This window comes from Hyla sarda, unplaced genomic scaffold (genome assembly GCF_029499605.1).
Source record: "Hyla sarda isolate aHylSar1 unplaced genomic scaffold, aHylSar1.hap1 scaffold_131, whole genome shotgun sequence".
In the NCBI taxonomy this organism is placed as follows: Eukaryota; Metazoa; Chordata; class Amphibia; order Anura; family Hylidae; genus Hyla; species Hyla sarda.
In genome coordinates this window covers 1-17,700 of record NW_026607934.1, presented here as the reverse complement: position 1 = coordinate 17,700, position 17,700 = coordinate 1, and the positions used below count along the sequence as shown (strand labels likewise).

Below are 17,700 nucleotides of genomic sequence, written 5' to 3'. Positions count from 1 at the left end.
CAAAGTACAGAGGGTTAGGCTATGCTATTGTGCACCTACCTGATGCATCAGAAGGTGCGAGGCCCTTGCTAAATTCTGTGCACAGACTTTGAGATCTATACTTTAGACTGTATCTAAACCTGCTCCAACATGGACTGACATTCTGGCCTACTTTCAGCCGATGCGACTTGTCTGTCGCTGAACAGTCGCTTTTTATGTATTCAGCACCTATGTATAATGTTGTAAAAATGCTCTAGAAGCTAAAGTCGCAGAAATGTCACACATATTTGGCCTGCAACTTTCTGTGCGACAAATTCAGACAGGAAAAATCAGTATAAATCCTTAGAAAATTATCCCCCAGTGTCTCCATCTGCTGGCGGTATTGAATAAGCATTGCTGCACTGATGGGGTATGCATTAGACGAAAAAAAAGAAGAAAAAGAAGAATAATACGCCCAGAAAAGAGGCGAAAAGGAGAAAAACGTAAAAAAACGTGAAAAAAAAGTAAGAGGAAGAGAAGGGAAAAAAAGGTGGAAATGGGTTTAAAAGTGATTTCGGCGGAGAATATATATATATATATATATATATATATATATATATATATATATATACGCGCACACACACACACATATATATAAACGTATTCTCCGTTGAGATATTGCAGCCGCTGCTGTGTCCAGGCCCAGGAGCCTTAGCACTGTGCTGTGATGTCACTCAATACCACTGACATCACTAGGTGTAAACAACATCTCTCCTTTGCTGTGTATGTGACTATGGAGCTGTTTGGTGATGTCGTCTATTATGGCCTTCATAGAAGCAACAGGAGATTGTTGCATCCATCTAGAACCCTCAGAACTACAGTGCTATGATGTCACTCACTTCCACAGGCCTTGCAGAGTGTAAACAACAACAACCCAGCTTTGTTGTGTATGTAACCATAGGGATTTGTGATGTCACCTAGAACCTTCACAGCAGCGACAGCTTTATGAGGAGCATCAGCACTGCTCTGCCTGAGCAGAACCATCACCGCCATAGGTTGTCAAATAACCCGGATTTAACCCACACAGGTAAGTCCAATGGGGTGCAGGCATGTCCTCTATGCTTACAGCTTCCCGTGGGTGTTGGTTTGATACCGTTTGGGGACAGCCAAGGAGGCATCTGCAGGCAACAAAGGTAGGTGTGTGCTTGTGTGTGTGTTTCCTATGCAGATCCTAAGCCCAGTGTCACATGCAAGTAGGAGGAGTAAGAAGGGTTCCTGGCAAATCCGGGTTATGGATTGCATTTAAAAAGGCCCCGTGGGAGTGCAATGGGCCCCTGTCTTGCTGCTTAGCAATAATGGTATGGGTTTAGGTTCTGCTGTGTGTACTGGTGGTTGACTGCCCCCCAGCCCAGAGTGTGCATGGAAAATTGTCTGGCAGCCTCCCTGACAGCAAGCAGTGATAGTGCCCATGAAGGGCACCTTGTTGGGCCCGCCCCTTTCACGGTTATCGCTTCTCGGCCTTTTGGCTAAGATCAAGTGTAGTATCTGTTCTTATCAGTTTAATATCTGATACGTCCCCTATCTGGGGACCATATATTAAATGGATTTTTGAGAACGGGGGCCGATTTCGAAGCTTGCTTCCGTCGCCCTATGCATTGACCCGATATGGCAGTATCTTCGGGTACAGTGCACCACCCCCTTACAGGGTTAAAAAGAAAGATTCCTACTTTCATTGCTACCTGCTTGCTGGCTAGCCAGCTAGCCAGCCCTGTGGGCCTTGCTGCTGCTGCAGCCAAAAAACAAAAGGTGGTGCTGCTGCTGCTTCTGCTGCTTCTGCTTCTGCTTGTGTCTGGCCGCTGTTGGAGCGTCCAGGCACAGGACTTCTGCTGCTGCTAACTAAATGGCCTCCTTAATTGGATCATTTGAGTAGCCAGCACACCTGTGCAGGTAGGGCATGACATGATAGGCAGCTGCCTTGATAGCGGGTGGGTGCTGAATGTTCCTAATTGACAAAATAAGATTAATGCTTATGAAGAAATATAAAATCTCATCCCTTCCCCAATATCGCGCCACACCCCTACCCCTTAATTCCCTGGTTGAACTTGATGGACATATGTCTTTTTTCGACCGTACTAACTATGTAACTATGTAACATAACATGGGGGGGGGGGGGGGGGGGTCTCCTGGCTGTTCACACAGGTGTGTCATTGCTGTACATTGACCATGCATTGCTTCTGTGGTATTGCAAAGGCAAAGACAAATGCTTCCAGCCATCCATTGCACTAATGGATTGGTCATCAGCTGGCTGTCTATGTCCCGCATCAATATAGACCAAAGTACAGAGGGTTAGGCTATGCTATTGTGCACCTACCTGATGAATCAGAAGGTGCGAGGCCCTTGCTAAATTCTGTGCACAGACTTTGAGATCTATACTTTAGACTGTATCTAAACCTGCTCCAACATGGACTGACATTCTGGCCTACTTTCAGCCGATGCGACTTGTCTGTCGCTGAACAGTCGCTTTTTATGTATTCAGCACCTATGTATAATGTTGTAAAAATGCTCTAGAAGCTAAAGTCGCAGAAATGTCACACATATTTGGCCTGCAACTTTCTGTGCGACAAATTCAGACAGGAAAAATCAGTATAAATCCTTAGAAAATTATCCCCCAGTGTCTCCATCTGCTGGCGGTATTGAATAAGCATTGCTGCACTGATGGGGTATGCATTAGACGAAAAAAAAGAAGAAAAAGAAGAATAATACGCCCAGAAAAGAGGCGAAAAGGAGAAAAACGTAAAAAAACGTGAAAAAAAAGTAAGAGGAAGAGAAGGGAAAAAAAGGTGGAAATGGGTTTAAAAGTGATTTCGGCGGAGAAATATATATATATATATATATATATATATATATATATATACGCGCACACACACACATATATATAAACGTATTCTCCGTTGAGATATTGCAGCCGCTGCTGTGTCCAGGCCCAGGAGCCTTAGCACTGTGCTGTGATGTCACTCAATACCACTGACATCACTAGGTGTAAACAACATCTCTCCTTTGCTGTGTATGTGACTATGGAGCTGTTTGGTGATGTCGTCTATTATGGCCTTCATAGAAGCAACAGGAGATTGTTGCATCCATCTAGAACCCTCAGAACTACAGTGCTATGATGTCACTCACTTCCACAGGCCTTGCAGAGTGTAAACAACAACAACCCAGCTTTGTTGTGTATGTAACCATAGGGATTTGTGATGTCACCTAGAACCTTCACAGCAGCGACAGCTTTATGAGGAGCATCAGCACTGCTCTGCCTGAGCAGAACCATCACCGCCATAGGTTGTCAAATAACCCGGATTTAACCCACACAGGTAAGTCCAATGGGGTGCAGGCATGTCCTCTATGCTTACAGCTTCCCGTGGGTGTTGGTTTGATACCGTTTGGGGACAGCCAAGGAGGCATCTGCAGGCAACAAAGGTAGGTGTGTGCTTGTGTGTGTGTTTCCTATGCAGATCCTAAGCCCAGTGTCACATGCAAGTAGGAGGAGTAAGAAGGGTTCCTGGCAAATCCGGGTTATGGATTGCATTTAAAAAGGCCCCGTGGGAGTGCAATGGGCCCCTGTCTTGCTGCTTAGCAATAATGGTATGGGTTTAGGTTCTGCTGTGTGTACTGGTGGTTGACTGCCCCCCAGCCCAGAGTGTGCATGGAAAATTGTCTGGCAGCCTCCCTGACAGCAAGCAGTGATAGTGCCCATGAAGGGCACCTTGTTGGGCCCGCCCCTTTCACGGTTATCGCTTCTCGGCCTTTTGGCTAAGATCAAGTGTAGTATCTGTTCTTATCAGTTTAATATCTGATACGTCCCCTATCTGGGGACCATATATTAAATGGATTTTTGAGAACGGGGGCCGATTTCGAAGCTTGCTTCCGTCGCTCTATGCATTGACCCGATATGGCAGTATCTTCGGGTACAGTGCACCACCCCCTTACAGGGTTAAAAAGAAAGATTCCTACTTTCATTGCTACCTGCTTGCTGGCTAGCCAGCTAGCCAGCCCTGTGGGCCTTGCTGCTGCTGCAGCCAAAAAACAAAAGGTGGTGCTGCTGCTGCTTCTGCTGCTTCTGCTTCTGCTTGTGTCTGGCCGCTGTTGGAGCGTCCAGGCACAGGACTTCTGCTGCTGCTGACTAAATGGCCTCCTTAATTGGATCATTTGAGTAGCCAGCACACCTGTGCAGGTAGGGCATGACATGATAGGCAGCTGCCTTGATAGCGGGTGGGTGCTGAATGTTCCTAATTGACAAAATAAGATTAATGCTTATGAAGAAATATAAAATCTCATCCCTTCCCCAATATCGCGCCACACCCCTACCCCTTAATTCCCTGGTTGAACTTGATGGACATATGTCTTTTTTCGACCGTACTAAATATGTAACTATGTAACATAACATGGGGGGGGGGGGGGTTCTCCTGGCTGTTCACACAGGTGTGTCATTGCTGTACATTGACCATGCATTGCTTCTGTGGTATTGCAAAGGCAAAGACAAATGCTTCCAGCCATCCATTGCACTAATGGATTGGTCATCAGCTGGCTGTCTATGTCCCGCATCAATATAGACCAAAGTACAGAGGGTTAGGCTATGCTATTGTGCACCTACCTGATGCATCAGAAGGTGCGAGGCCCTTGCTAAATTCTGTGCACAGACTTTGAGATCTATACTTTAGACTGTATCTAAACCTGCTCCAACATGGACTGACATTCTGGCCTACTTTCAGCCGATGCGACTTGTCTGTCGCTGAACAGTCGCTTTTTATGTATTCAGCACCTATGTATAATGTTGTAAAAATGCTCTAGAAGCTAAAGTCGCAGAAATGTCACACATATTTGGCCTGCAACTTTCTGTGCGACAAATTCAGACAGGAAAAATCAGTATAAATCCTTAGAAAATTATCCCCCAGTGTCTCCATCTGCTGGCGGTATTGAATAAGCATTGCTGCACTGATGGGGTATGCATTAGACGAAAAAAAAGAAGAAAAAGAAGAATAATACGCCCAGAAAAGAGGCGAAAAGGAGAAAAACGTAAAAAAACGTGAAAAAAAGTAAGAGGAAGAGAAGGGAAAAAAAGGTGGAAATGGGTTTAAAAGTGATTTCGGCGGAGAAATATATATATATATATATATATATATATATATATATATATATATACGCGCACACACACACATATATATAAACGTATTCTCCGTTGAGATATTGCAGCCGCTGCTGTGTCCAGGCCCAGGAGCCTTAGCACTGTGCTGTGATGTCACTCAATACCACTGACATCACTAGGTGTAAACAACATCTCTCCTTTGCTGTGTATGTGACTATGGAGCTGTTTGGTGATGTCGTCTATTATGGCCTTCATAGAAGCAACAGGAGATTGTTGCATCCATCTAGAACCCTCAGAACTACAGTGCTATGATGTCACTCACTTCCACAGGCCTTGCAGAGTGTAAACAACAACAACCCAGCTTTGTTGTGTATGTAACCATAGGGATTTGTGATGTCACCTAGAACCTTCACAGCAGCGACAGCTTTATGAGGAGCATCAGCACTGCTCTGCCTGAGCAGAACCATCACCGCCATAGGTTGTCAAATAACCCGGATTTAACCCACACAGGTAAGTCCAATGGGGTGCAGGCATGTCCTCTATGCTTACAGCTTCCCGTGGGTGTTGGTTTGATACCGTTTGGGGACAGCCAAGGAGGCATCTGCAGGCAACAAAGGTAGGTGTGTGCTTGTGTGTGTGTTTCCTATGCAGATCCTAAGCCCAGTGTCACATGCAAGTAGGAGGAGTAAGAAGGGTTCCTGGCAAATCCGGGTTATGGATTGCATTTAAAAAGGCCCCGTGGGAGTGCAATGGGCCCCTGTCTTGCTGCTTAGCAATAATGGTATGGGTTTAGGTTCTGCTGTGTGTACTGGTGGTTGACTGCCCCCCAGCCCAGAGTGTGCATGGAAAATTGTCTGGCAGCCTCCCTGACAGCAAGCAGTGATAGTGCCCATGAAGGGCACCTTGTTGGGCCCGCCCCTTTCACGGTTATCGCTTCTCGGCCTTTTGGCTAAGATCAAGTGTAGTATCTGTTCTTATCAGTTTAATATCTGATACGTCCCCTATCTGGGGACCATATATTAAATGGATTTTTGAGAACGGGGGCCGATTTCGAAGCTTGCTTCCGTCGCCCTATGCATTGACCCGATATGGGAGTATCTTCGGGTACAGTGCACCACCCCCTTACAGGGTTAAAAAGAAAGATTCCTACTTTCATTGCTACCTGCTTGCTGGCTAGCCAGCTAGCCAGCCCTGTGGGCCTTGCTGCTGCTGCAGCCAAAAAACAAAAGGTGGTGCTGCTGCTGCTTCTGCTGCTTCTGCTTCTGCTTGTGTCTGGCCGCTGTTGGAGCGTCCAGGCACAGGACTTCTGCTGCTGCTGACTAAATGGCCTCCTTAATTGGATCATTTGAGTAGCCAGCACACCTGTGCAGGTAGGGCATGACATGATAGGCAGCTGCCTTGATAGCGGGTGGGTGCTGAATGTTCCTAATTGACAAAATAAGATTAATGCTTATGAAGAAATATAAAATCTCATCCCTTCCCCAATATCGCGCCACACCCCTACCCCTTAATTCCCTGGTTGAACTTGATGGACATATGTCTTTTTTCGACCGTACTAACTATGTAACTATGTAACATAACATGGGGGGGGGGGGTCTCCTGGCTGTTCACACAGGTGTGTCATTGCTGTACATTGACCATGCATTGCTTCTGTGGTATTGCAAAGGCAAAGACAAATGCTTCCAGCCATCCATTGCACTAATGGATTGGTCATCAGCTGGCTGTCTATGTCCCGCATCAATATAGACCAAAGTACAGAGGGTTAGGCTATGCTATTGTGCACCTACCTGATGCATCAGAAGGTGCGAGGCCCTTGCTAAATTCTGTGCACAGACTTTGAGATCTATACTTTAGACTGTATCTAAACCTGCTCCAACATGGACTGACATTCTGGCCTACTTTCAGCCGATGCGACTTGTCTGTCGCTGAACAGTCGCTTTTTATGTATTCAGCACCTATGTATAATGTTGTAAAAATGCTCTAGAAGCTAAAGTCGCAGAAATGTCACACATATTTGGCCTGCAACTTTCTTTGCGACAAATTCAGACAGGAAAAATCAGTATAAATCCTTAGAAAATTATCCCCCAGTGTCTCCATCTGCTGGCGGTATTGAATAAGCATTGCTGCACTGATGGGGTATGCATTAGACGAAAAAAAAGAAGAAAAAGAAGAATAATACGCCCAGAAAAGAGGCGAAAAGGAGAAAAACGTAAAAAAACGTGAAAAAAAAGTAAGAGGAAGAGAAGGGAAAAAAAGGTGGAAATGGGTTTAAAAGTGATTTCGGCGGAGAAATATATATATATATATATATATATATATATATATATATATATATATACGCGCACACACACACATATATATAAACGTATTCTCCGTTGAGATATTGCAGCCGCTGCTGTGTCCAGGCCCAGGAGCCTTAGCACTGTGCTGTGATGTCACTCAATACCACTGACATCACTAGGTGTAAACAACATCTCTCCTTTGCTGTGTATGTGACTATGGAGCTGTTTGGTGATGTCGTCTATTATGGCCTTCATAGAAGCAACAGGAGATTGTTGCATCCATCTAGAACCCTCAGAACTACAGTGCTATGATGTCACTCACTTCCACAGGCCTTGCAGAGTGTAAACAACAACAACCCAGCTTTGTTGTGTATGTAACCATAGGGATTTGTGATGTCACCTAGAACCTTCACAGCAGCGACAGCTTTATGAGGAGCATCAGCACTGCTCTGCCTGAGCAGAACCATCACCGCCATAGGTTGTCAAATAACCCGGATTTAACCCACACAGGTAAGTCCAATGGGGTGCAGGCATGTCCTCTATGCTTACAGCTTCCCGTGGGTGTTGGTTTGATACCGTTTGGGGACAGCCAAGGAGGCATCTGCAGGCAACAAAGGTAGGTGTGTGCTTGTGTGTGTGTTTCCTATGCAGATCCTAAGCCCAGTGTCACATGCAAGTAGGAGGAGTAAGAAGGGTTCCTGGCAAATCCGGGTTATGGATTGCATTTAAAAAGGCCCCGTGGGAGTGCAATGGGCCCCTGTCTTGCTGCTTAGCAATAATGGTATGGGTTTAGGTTCTGCTGTGTGTACTGGTGGTTGACTGCCCCCCAGCCCAGAGTGTGCATGGAAAATTGTCTGGCAGCCTCCCTGACAGCAAGCAGTGATAGTGCCCATGAAGGGCACCTTGTTGGGCCCGCCCCTTTCACGGTTATCGCTTCTCGGCCTTTTGGCTAAGATCAAGTGTAGTATCTGTTCTTATCAGTTTAATATCTGATACGTCCCCTATCTGGGGACCATATATTAAATGGATTTTTGAGAACGGGGGCCGATTTCGAAGCTTGCTTCCGTCGCCCTATGCATTGACCCGATATGGCAGTATCTTCGGGTACAGTGCACCACCCCCTTACAGGGTTAAAAAGAAAGATTCCTACTTTCATTGCTACCTGCTTGCTGGCTAGCCAGCTAGCCAGCCCTGTGGGCCTTGCTGCTGCTGCAGCCAAAAAACAAAAGGTGGTGCTGCTGCTGCTTCTGCTGCTTCTGCTTCTGCTTGTGTCTGGTCGCTGTTGGAGCGTCCAGGCACAGGACTTCTGCTGCTGCTGACTAAATGGCCTCCTTAATTGGATCATTTGAGTAGCCAGCACACCTGTGCAGGTAGGGCATGACATGATAGGCAGCTGCCTTGATAGCGGGTGGGTGCTGAATGTTCCTAATTGACAAAATAAGATTAATGCTTATGAAGAAATATAAAATCTCATCCCTTCCCCAATATCGCGCCACACCCCTACCCCTTAATTCCCTGGTTGAACTTGATGGACATATGTCTTTTTTCGACCGTACTAACTATGTAACTATGTAACATAACATGGGGGGGGGGGTCTCCTGGCTGTTCACACAGGTGTGTCATTGCTGTACATTGACCATGCATTGCTTCTGTGGTATTGCAAAGGCAAAGACAAATGCTTCCAGCCATCCATTGCACTAATGGATTGGTCATCAGCTGGCTGTCTATGTCCCGCATCAATATAGACCAAAGTACAGAGGGTTAGGCTATGCTATTGTGCACCTACCTGATGCATCAGAAGGTGCGAGGCCCTTGCTAAATTCTGTGCACAGACTTTGAGATCTATACTTTAGACTGTATCTAAACCTGCTCCAACATGGACTGACATTCTGGCCTACTTTCAGCCGATGCGACTTGTCTGTCGCTGAACAGTCGCTTTTTATGTATTCAGCACCTATGTATAATGTTGTAAAAATGCTCTAGAAGCTAAAGTCGCAGAAATGTCACACATATTTGGCCTGCAACTTTCTGTGCGACAAATTCAGACAGGAAAAATCAGTATAAATCCTTATAAAATTATCCCCCAGTGTCTCCATCTGCTGGCGGTATTGAATAAGCATTGCTGCACTGATGGGGTATGCATTAGACGAAAAAAAAGAAGAAAAAGAAGAATAATACGCCCAGAAAAGAGGCGAAAAGGAGAAAAACGTAAAAAAACGTGAAAAAAAAGTAAGAGGAAGAGAAGGGAAAAAAAGGTGGAAATGGGTTTAAAAGTGATTTCGGCGGAGAAATATATATATATATATATATATATATATATATATATATATATACGCGCACACACACACATATATATAAACGTATTCTCCGTTGAGATATTGCAGCCGCTGCTGTGTCCAGGCCCAGGAGCCTTAGCACTGTGCTGTGATGTCACTCAATACCACTGACATCACTAGGTGTAAACAACATCTCTCCTTTGCTGTGTATGTGACTATGGAGCTGTTTGGTGATGTCGTCTATTATGGCCTTCATAGAAGCAACAGGAGATTGTTGCATCCATCTAGAACCCTCAGAACTACAGTGCTATGATGTCACTCACTTCCACAGGCCTTGCAGAGTGTAAACAACAACAACCCAGCTTTGTTGTGTATGTAACCATAGGGATTTGTGATGTCACCTAGAACCTTCACAGCAGCAACAGCTTTATGAGGAGCATCAGCACTGCTCTGCCTGAGCAGAACCATCACCGCCATAGGTTGTCAAATAACCCGGATTTAACCCACACAGGTAAGTCCAATGGGGTGCAGGCATGTCCTCTATGCTTACAGCTTCCCGTGGGTGTTGGTTTGATACCGTTTGGGGACAGCCAAGGAGGCATCTGCAGGCAACAAAGGTAGGTGTGTGCTTGTGTGTGTGTTTCCTATGCAGATCCTAAGCCCAGTGTCACATGCAAGTAGGAGGAGTAAGAAGGGTTCCTGGCAAATCCGGGTTATGGATTGCATTTAAAAAGGCCCCGTGGGAGTGCAATGGGCCCCTGTCTTGCTGCTTAGCAATAATGGTATGGGTTTAGGTTCTGCTGTGTGTACTGGTGGTTGACTGCCCCCCAGCCCAGAGTGTGCATGGAAAATTGTCTGGCAGCCTCCCTGACAGCAAGCAGTGATAGTGCCCATGAAGGGCACCTTGTTGGGCCCGCCCCTTTCACGGTTATCGCTTCTCGGCCTTTTGGCTAAGATCAAGTGTAGTATCTGTTCTTATCAGTTTAATATCTGATACGTCCCCTATCTGGGGACCATATATTAAATGGATTTTTGAGAACGGGGGCCGATTTCGAAGCTTGCTTCCGTCGCCCTATGCATTGACCCGATATGGCAGTATCTTCGGGTACAGTGCACCACCCCCTTACAGGGTTAAAAAGAAAGATTCCTACTTTCATTGCTACCTGCTTGCTGGCTAGCCAGCTAGCCAGCCCTGTGGGCCTTGCTGCTGCTGCAGCCAAAAAACAAAAGGTGGTGCTGCTGCTGCTTCTGCTGCTTCTGCTTCTGCTTGTGTCTGGCCGCTGTTGGAGCGTCCAGGCACAGGACTTCTGCTGCTGCTGACTAAATGGCCTCCTTAATTGGATCATTTGAGTAGCCAGCACACCTGTGCAGGTAGGGCATGACATGATAGGCAGCTGCCTTGATAGCGGGTGGGTGCTGAATGTTCCTAATTGACAAAATAAGATTAATGCTTATGAAGAAATATAAAATCTCATCCCTTCCCCAATATCGCGCCACACCCCTACCCCTTAATTCCCTGGTTGAACTTGATGGACATATGTCTTTTTTCGACCGTACTAACTATGTAACTATGTAACATAATATGGGGGGGGGGGGGGGGTCTCCTGGCTGTTCACACAGGTGTGTCATTGCTGTACATTGACCATGCATTGCTTCTGTGGTATTGCAAAGGCAAAGACAAATGCTTCCAGCCATCCATTGCACTAATGGATTGGTCATCAGCTGGCTGTCTATGTCCCGCATCAATATAGACCAAAGTACAGAGGGTTAGGCTATGCTATTGTGCACCTACCTGATGCATCAGAAGGTGCGAGGCCCTTGCTAAATTCTGTGCACAGACTTTGAGATCTATACTTTAGACTGTATCTAAACCTGCTCCAACATGGACTGACATTCTGGCCTACTTTCAGCCGATGCGACTTGTCTGTCGCTGAACAGTCGCTTTTTATGTATTCAGCACCTATGTATAATGTTGTAAAAATGCTCTAGAAGCTAAAGTCGCAGAAATGTCACACATATTTGGCCTGCAACTTTCTGTGCGACAAATTCAGACAGGAAAAATCAGTATAAATCCTTAGAAAATTATCCCCCAGTGTCTCCATCTGCTGGCGGTATTGAATAAGCATTGCTGCACTGATGGGGTATGCATTAGACGAAAAAAAAGAAGAAAAAGAAGAATAATACGCCCAGAAAAGAGGCGAAAAGGAGAAAAACGTAAAAAAACGTGAAAAAAAAGTAAGAGGAAGAGAAGGGAAAAAAAGGTGGAAATGGGTTTAAAAGTGATTTCGGCGGAGAAATATATATATATATATATATATATATATATATATATATATACGCGCACACACACACATATATATAAACGTATTCTCCGTTGAGATATTGCAGCCGCTGCTGTGTCCAGGCCCAGGAGCCTTAGCACTGTGCTGTGATGTCACTCAATACCACTGACATCACTAGGTGTAAACAACATCTCTCCTTTGCTGTGTATGTGACTATGGAGCTGTTTGGTGATGTCGTCTATTATGGCCTTCATAGAAGCAACAGGAGATTGTTGCATCCATCTAGAACCCTCAGAACTACAGTGCTATGATGTCACTCACTTCCACAGGCCTTGCAGAGTGTAAACAACAACAACCCAGCTTTGTTGTGTATGTAACCATAGGGATTTGTGATGTCACCTAGAACCTTCACAGCAGCGACAGCTTTATGAGGAGCATCAGCACTGCTCTGCCTGAGCAGAACCATCACCGCCATAGGTTGTCAAATAACCCGGATTTAACCCACACAGGTAAGTCCAATGGGGTGCAGGCATGTCCTCTATGCTTACAGCTTCCCGTGGGTGTTGGTTTGATACCGTTTGGGGACAGCCAAGGAGGCATCTGCAGGCAACAAAGGTAGGTGTGTGCTTGTGTGTGTGTTTCCTATGCAGATCCTAAGCCCAGTGTCACATGCAAGTAGGAGGAGTAAGAAGGGTTCCTGGCAAATCCGGGTTATGGATTGCATTTAAAAAGGCCCCGTGGGAGTGCAATGGGCCCCTGTCTTGCTGCTTAGCAATAATGGTATGGGTTTAGGTTCTGCTGTGTGTACTGGTGGTTGACTGCCCCCCAGCCCAGAGTGTGCATGGAAAATTGTCTGGCAGCCTCCCTGACAGCAAGCAGTGATAGTGCCCATGAAGGGCACCTTGTTGGGCCCGCCCCTTTCACGGTTATCGCTTCTCGGCCTTTTGGCTAAGATCAAGTGTAGTATCTGTTCTTATCAGTTTAATATCTGATACGTCCCCTATCTGGGGACCATATATTAAATGGATTTTTGAGAACGGGGGCCGATTTCGAAGCTTGCTTCCGTCGCCCTATGCATTGACCCGATATGGCAGTATCTTCGGGTACAGTGCACCACCCCCTTACAGGGTTAAAAAGAAAGATTCCTACTTTCATTGCTACCTGCTTGCTGGCTAGCCAGCTAGCCAGCCCTGTGGGCCTTGCTGCTGCTGCAGCCAAAAAACAAAAGGTGGTGCTGCTGCTGCTTCTGCTGCTTCTGCTTCTGCTTGTGTCTGGCCGCTGTTGGAGCGTCCAGGCACAGGACTTCTGCTGCTGCTGACTAAATGGCCTCCTTAATTGGATCATTTGAGTAGCCAGCACACCTGTGCAGGTAGGGCATGACATGATAGGCAGCTGCCTTGATAGCGGGTGGGTGCTGAATGTTCCTAATTGACAAAATAAGATTAATGCTTATGAAGAAATATAAAATCTCATCCCTTCCCCAATATCGCGCCACACCCCTACCCCTTAATTCCCTGGTTGAACTTGATGGACATATGTCTTTTTTCGACCGTACTAACTATGTAACTATGTAACATAATATGGGGGGGGGGGGGGGGTCTCCTGGCTGTTCACACAGGTGTGTCATTGCTGTACATTGACCATGCATTGCTTCTGTGGTATTGCAAAGGCAAAGACAAATGCTTCCAGCCATCCATTGCACTAATGGATTGGTCATCAGCTGGCTGTCTATGTCCCGCATCAATATAGACCAAAGTACAGAGGGTTAGGCTATGCTATTGTGCACCTACCTGATGCATCAGAAGGTGCGAGGCCCTTGCTAAATTCTGTGCACAGACTTTGAGATCTATACTTTAGACTGTATCTAAACCTGCTCCAACATGGACTGACATTCTGGCCTACTTTCAGCCGATGCGACTTGTCTGTCGCTGAACAGTCGCTTTTTATGTATTCAGCACCTATGTATAATGTTGTAAAAATGCTCTAGAAGCTAAAGTCGCAGAAATGTCACACATATTTGGCCTGCAACTTTCTGTGCGACAAATTCAGACAGGAAAAATCAGTATAAATCCTTAGAAAATTATCCCCCAGTGTCTCCATCTGCTGGCGGTATTGAATAAGCATTGCTGCACTGATGGGGTATGCATTAGACGAAAAAAAAGAAGAAAAAGAAGAATAATACGCCCAGAAAAGAGGCGAAAAGGAGAAAAACGTAAAAAAACGTGAAAAAAAAGTAAGAGGAAGAGAAGGGAAAAAAAGGTGGAAATGGGTTTAAAAGTGATTTCGGCGGAGAAATATATATATATATATATATATATATATATATATATATATATATATACGCGCACACACACACATATATATAAACGTATTCTCCGTTGAGATATTGCAGCCGCTGCTGTGTCCAGGCCCAGGAGCCTTAGCACTGTGCTGTGATGTCACTCAATACCACTGACATCACTAGGTGTAAACAACATCTCTCCTTTGCTGTGTATGTGACTATGGAGCTGTTTGGTGATGTCGTCTATTATGGCCTTCATAGAAGCAACAGGAGATTGTTGCATCCATCTAGAACCCTCAGAACTACAGTGCTATGATGTCACTCACTTCCACAGGCCTTGCAGAGTGTAAACAACAACAACCCAGCTTTGTTGTGTATGTAACCATAGGGATTTGTGATGTCACCTAGAACCTTCACAGCAGCGACAGCTTTATGAGGAGCATCAGCACTGCTCTGCCTGAGCAGAACCATCACCGCCATAGGTTGTCAAATAACCCGGATTTAACCCACACAGGTAAGTCCAATGGGGTGCAGGCATGTCCTCTATGCTTACAGCTTCCCGTGGGTGTTGGTTTGATACCGTTTGGGGACAGCCAAGGAGGCATCTGCAGGCAACAAAGGTAGGTGTGTGCTTGTGTGTGTGTTTCCTATGCAGATCCTAAGCCCAGTGTCACATGCAAGTAGGAGGAGTAAGAAGGGTTCCTGGCAAATCCGGGTTATGGATTGCATTTAAAAAGGCCCCGTGGGAGTGCAATGGGCCCCTGTCTTGCTGCTTAGCAATAATGGTATGGGTTTAGGTTCTGCTGTGTGTACTGGTGGTTGACTGCCCCCCAGCCCAGAGTGTGCATGGAAAATTGTCTGGCAGCCTCCCTGACAGCAAGCAGTGATAGTGCCCATGAAGGGCACCTTGTTGGGCCCGCCCCTTTCACGGTTATCGCTTCTCGGCCTTTTGGCTAAGATCAAGTGTAGTATCTGTTCTTATCAGTTTAATATCTGATACGTCCCCTATCTGGGGACCATATATTAAATGGATTTTTGAGAACGGGGGCCGATTTCGAAGCTTGCTTCCGTCGCCCTATGCATTGACCCGATATGGCAGTATCTTCGGGTACAGTGCACCACCCCCTTACAGGGTTAAAAAGAAAGATTCCTACTTTCATTGCTACCTGCTTGCTGGCTAGCCAGCTAGCCAGCCCTGTGGGCCTTGCTGCTGCTGCAGCCAAAAAACAAAAGGTGGTGCTGCTGCTGCTTCTGCTGCTTCTGCTTCTGCTTGTGTCTGGCCGCTGTTGGAGCGTCCAGGCACAGGACTTCTGCTGCTGCTGACTAAATGGCCTCCTTAATTGGATCATTTGAGTAGCCAGCACACCTGTGCAGGTAGGGCATGACATGATAGGCAGCTGCCTTGATAGCGGGTGGGTGCTGAATGTTCCTAATTGACAAAATAAGATTAATGCTTATGAAGAAATATAAAATCTCATCCCTTCCCCAATATCGCGCCACACCCCTACCCCTTAATTCCCTGGTTGAACTTGATGGACATATGTCTTTTTTCGACCGTACTAACTATGTAACTATGTAACATAACATGGGGGGGGGGGGGGTCTCCTGGCTGTTCACACAGGTGTGTCATTGCTGTACATTGACCATGCATTGCTTCTGTGGTATTGCAAAGGCAAAGACAAATGCTTCCAGCCATCCATTGCACTAATGGATTGGTCATCAGCTGGCTGTCTATGTCCCGCATCAATATAGACCAAAGTACAGAGGGTTAGGCTATGCTATTGTGCACCTACCTGATGCATCAGAAGGTGCGAGGCCCTTGCTAAATTCTGTGCACAGACTTTGAGATCTATACTTTAGACTGTATCTAAACCTGCTCCAACATGGACTGACATTCTGGCCTACTTTCAGCCGATGCGACTTGTCTGTCGCTGAACAGTCGCTTTTTATGTATTCAGCACCTATGTATAATGTTGTAAAAATGCTCTAGAAGCTAAAGTCGCAGAAATGTCACACATATTTGGCCTGCAACTTTTTGTGCGACAAATTCAGACAGGAAAAATCAGTATAAATCCTTAGAAAATTATCCCCCAGTGTCTCCATCTGCTGGCGGTATTGAATAAGCATTGCTGCACTGATGGGGTATGCATTAGACGAAAAAAAAGAAGAAAAAGAAGAATAATACGCCCAGTAAAGAGGCGAAAAGGAGAAAAACGTAAAAAAACGTGAAAAAAAAGTAAGAGGAAGAGAAGGGAAAAAAAGGTGGAAATGGGTTTAAAAGTGATTTCGGCGGAGAAATATATATATATATATATATATATATATATATATATACGCGCACACACACACATATATATAAACGTATTCTCCGTTGAGATATTGCAGCCGCTGCTGTGTCCAGGCCCAGGAGCCTTAGCACTGTGCTGTGATGTCACTCAATACCACTGACATCACTAGGTGTAAACAACATCTCTCCTTTGCTGTGTATGTGACTATGGAGCTGTTTGGTGATGTCGTCTATTATGGCCTTCATAGAAGCAACAGGAGATTGTTGCATCCATCTAGAACCCTCAGAACTACAGTGCTATGATGTCACTCACTTCCACAGGCCTTGCAGAGTGTAAACAACAACAACCCAGCTTTGTTGTGTATGTAACCATAGGGATTTGTGATGTCACCTAGAACCTTCACAGCAGCGACAGCTTTATGAGGAGCATCAGCACTGCTCTGCCTGAGCAGAACCATCACCGCCATAGGTTGTCAAATAACCCGGATTTAACCCACACAGGTAAGTCCAATGGGGTGCAGGCATGTCCTCTATGCTTACAGCTTCCCGTGGGTGTTGGTTTGATACCGTTTGGGGACAGCCAAGGAGGCATCTGCAGGCAACAAAGGTAGGTGTGTGCTTGTGTGTGTGTTTCCTATGCAGATCCTAAGCCCAGTGTCACATGCAAGTAGGAGGAGTAAGAAGGGTTCCTGGCAAATCCGGGTTATGGATTGCATTTAAAAAGGCCCCGTGGGAGTGCAATGGGCCCCTGTCTTGCTGCTTAGCAATAATGGTATGGGTTTAGGTTCTGCTGTGTGTACTGGTGGTTGACTGCCCCCCAGCCCAGAGTGTGCATGGAAAATTGTCTGGCAGCCTCCCTGACAGCAAGCAGTGATAGTGCCCATGAAGGGCACCTTGTTGGGCCCGCCCCTTTCACGGTTATCGCTTCTCGGCCTTTTGGCTAAGATCAAGTGTAGTATCTGTTCTTATCAGTTTAATATCTGATACGTCCCCTATCTGGGGACCATATATTAAATGGATTTTTGAGAACGGGGGCCGATTTCGAAGCTTGCTTCCGTCGCCCTATGCATTGACCCGATATGGCAGTATCTTCGGGTACAGTGCACCACCCCCTTACAGGGTTAAAAAGAAAGATTCCTACTTTCATTGCTACCTGCTTGCTGGCTAGCCAGCTAGCCAGCCCTGTGGGCCTTG

At 45.9% G+C, this 17,700-nt stretch overlaps 8 non-coding genes across 8 annotated transcripts; all 8 read left to right on the top strand.

Moving 5' to 3' along the window:
- The first annotated feature begins 1,464 nt into the window (after nucleotides 1–1,464).
- On the top strand, nucleotides 1,465–1,655 carry LOC130305193 (U2 spliceosomal RNA). Its single transcript, XR_008854792.1, has one exon. It is a non-coding gene; the product is annotated as a U2 spliceosomal RNA (small nuclear RNA).
- A 2,090-nt stretch (nucleotides 1,656–3,745) lies between these two features.
- On the top strand, nucleotides 3,746–3,936 carry LOC130305322 (U2 spliceosomal RNA). Its single transcript, XR_008854921.1, has one exon. It is a non-coding gene; the product is annotated as a U2 spliceosomal RNA (small nuclear RNA).
- A 2,091-nt stretch (nucleotides 3,937–6,027) lies between these two features.
- Nucleotides 6,028–6,218, top strand: LOC130305333 (U2 spliceosomal RNA). The gene has a single exon (XR_008854932.1). It is a non-coding gene; the product is annotated as a U2 spliceosomal RNA (small nuclear RNA).
- Nucleotides 6,219–8,309: 2,091 nt separating this feature from the next.
- Nucleotides 8,310–8,500, top strand: LOC130305182 (U2 spliceosomal RNA). Its single transcript, XR_008854781.1, has one exon. It is a non-coding gene; the product is annotated as a U2 spliceosomal RNA (small nuclear RNA).
- A 2,086-nt stretch (nucleotides 8,501–10,586) lies between these two features.
- On the top strand, nucleotides 10,587–10,777 carry LOC130305410 (U2 spliceosomal RNA). Its single transcript, XR_008854991.1, has one exon. It is a non-coding gene; the product is annotated as a U2 spliceosomal RNA (small nuclear RNA).
- Nucleotides 10,778–12,866: 2,089 nt separating this feature from the next.
- LOC130305399 (U2 spliceosomal RNA) lies at nucleotides 12,867–13,057 on the top strand. Its single transcript, XR_008854980.1, has one exon. It is a non-coding gene; the product is annotated as a U2 spliceosomal RNA (small nuclear RNA).
- Nucleotides 13,058–15,152: 2,095 nt separating this feature from the next.
- Nucleotides 15,153–15,343, top strand: LOC130305387 (U2 spliceosomal RNA). Its single transcript, XR_008854969.1, has one exon. It is a non-coding gene; the product is annotated as a U2 spliceosomal RNA (small nuclear RNA).
- Nucleotides 15,344–17,426: 2,083 nt separating this feature from the next.
- Nucleotides 17,427–17,617, top strand: LOC130305289 (U2 spliceosomal RNA). Its single transcript, XR_008854886.1, has one exon. It is a non-coding gene; the product is annotated as a U2 spliceosomal RNA (small nuclear RNA).
- Nucleotides 17,618–17,700: the final 83 nt, after the last annotated feature.